Raw genomic sequence first — 2,500 nt, 5'->3', positions numbered from 1 at the left:
CTTCTTATGTATGGATGTAATACGAGATTCAATGTCCTTCACATTCAGTGAGTTTCTTGTTACTTTCTGTATTGTACCTTCACCTCAATTCTCTACACTTTTTCCACTGTAAAAGCTATCGGATGTTAACTAAAAGTTTAACACGGATTAAGTAAATCTTCGTTTCATAATGCATCAAATTCAAGCAAGTTCACTATTGGATAGATACAAGAGTACTAGTCGAATGCACCTTGAAATGGTCGTCGAAAACCATAAAATATAAAAGTGAAAATAATTTAACTTTGACTAGTAACTCAAAGTGGAATGAAAAATCACCATCCCACGCCCATGAATTGGGAAGTGAGAAACCCCTAGTTACTAGGGCCTAGTAGGGACAAGACTGAGTTCTGACAAGCCGTTTTTTTTTTTTTTTTTTTTTTTTTTTTTAAGGCCGATGTTTGGCCAGCGCTGTCGGGAACCCGCAGCTAGTTCCAGGAATCGAACTGACGACCAAATGCTCATGAGTTTGACAAGGTATCCACTGTGCTACCGCGCGGCTTGTTAACATGTGCCTTGACTTCTACATCGACGTAAATACAATATAATAATTTTTGCACGTTCATTAATTCCTTAACTTAAAACTGGCGACCTAAAATGGTGATGAGAAAACAAATATAAAAAAATAGATAATAAAAATAAATGAGCAAAATAGAGAAATGAGCAAATGAAATACAATTGTGATTATTGGGTAGAAATAGAAAATAATCTCACAAAGCATAAATTTGCACATCCTTGCATATAAGGCGATAATCTGGATGTATCCTACACCTAATAACAGACTCGACCTTTCATGATGACATTCGCATTACGTCTAATGCTCACGTATCACAAAAGACAATCTTGTTCAAATGAACAGGTGATGTCTCCACACTTTGTAAGACTCGTTTCAATCCGCATCGACTTTTCGCCATCCGCCGTCCACGACATAACGTCGTGTTCTCATAACCGTGGGTGTATATAGACGCTTTCACACGTCACCACTACGACCACGTGTGAAGGGCCCCATAGACATCCATTGTAACTTGAGTTCACGACGTCGTGTCGTGGACGGCGCACGGCGTAAAGTCGATGCGTGTGAAACAAGCCTTATGGTATTAATTTTGTTCCGATCGGCGTGAGATGTCCCAGGGATACACAAAGTGCTAAAATGGGGAGAGTGATGAATAGGTTTTGATGGGATGCAAGAGAGTGTGTGAACGCTCTGATTGGATACCCTATTACAAACAGGAAAAGTCTTTTTCGTATGTTTACTATATGTCTGCAGAATACATAACAGGTTCATAGTAATTCAAGGTGTTGTATACAAATTAGTTATTTTTGTTTGCATGCATACAACTACGTATAAACATACATACACAAAACATACATACACAAAACACACACACACACACACACACACACACACACACACACACACACACACACACACACACACACACACACACACACACACACACACACACACACACACATATTGCGGGCGCGGGCGCACACACACACACACACACACACACACACACACACACACACACACACACACACACACACACACACACACACACACACACACACACACAACATTATATATATATATATACATATATATACACATTCAAATTTCTATATCACATGTGTAATAATTCACAGCTTGAATAATTCTTGCAGGGTTACCTTTAACTTACTGTCATCACAGATACTCACAGTAATCACTCTTTAAAGAACAGAACCAACCACAATATTACTAACAATCCGAGGGTAACTGAGACTGGTCTAATTTGGCTTCAGAGTTCGAAGGGTAAATTAATACAATTATCTCTGAAATCTCCATGTGAATAATTCCATATAACTCTAAATTCAGAAATGAATAACTTAACTGGGGTATAATATTGCATCACTAAACACAACAACGGGGCCCAAAGTGCCCGTTTCAATGAAAAAGTCAAAGGCCGTCTGATGAACTGATTTAAATGATATTTGAATGAGCGACAACGCGACAGCTTTGGATCAGATGTTGTACAGGAAATGGCCGCGGTAAAGGACCTATTTTGACGAGGTTTCTATACTGAATGAGGTTTTGGATACTAGACAACGGAGTTTCTAAACCTGAAGCCCACAGGAAGTCTTTCTAGGGTACTTAGAACAGTTTGATTTCTGCATGTGAAGTATTATTGATTGCAATGTTGACGCTTTGTTTTGATAATCTTTATATATTGAACAGTTTTATAATATCCATTGCAGTACCGATAGATACTAAATCCGTCTTAATATATTACCTTTCTATATTTGATGTTAGATTGATAGGGATTCAGTTAGATGGTCTTATAGCTTTTAGGGACCTAACACGAAAAATGTTGAGAACTTTTAATATACATTATACAAAGGCATTGGAATATCGGTGCACAAATAGCTATATGCAATGACCTCTATCTAGCACATTCGCAGTTTAATACAACGCGAAACC

General features: G+C 38.0%; 1 protein-coding gene and 1 long non-coding RNA gene across 17 annotated transcripts in view; one reads left to right on the top strand and one right to left on the bottom strand.

Moving 5' to 3' along the window:
* The window catches only part of LOC143019566 (uncharacterized), a 467,386-nt gene that overhangs the window by 298,738 nt on the left and 166,148 nt on the right, over positions 1 to 2,500 (bottom strand). The gene's annotated exons all lie outside the window — the stretch shown is intronic.
* The window catches only part of LOC143019563 (uncharacterized), a 224,598-nt gene that overhangs the window by 169,924 nt on the left and 52,174 nt on the right, over positions 1 to 2,500 (top strand). The gene's annotated exons all lie outside the window — the stretch shown is intronic.

This window comes from Oratosquilla oratoria, chromosome 37 (genome assembly GCF_046742065.1).
Source record: "Oratosquilla oratoria isolate Oo_2021 chromosome 37, ASM4674206v1, whole genome shotgun sequence".
NCBI classification, from domain to species: domain Eukaryota; kingdom Metazoa; phylum Arthropoda; class Malacostraca; order Stomatopoda; family Squillidae; genus Oratosquilla; species Oratosquilla oratoria.
This window is presented reverse-complemented; position numbering and strand designations above follow the sequence as displayed.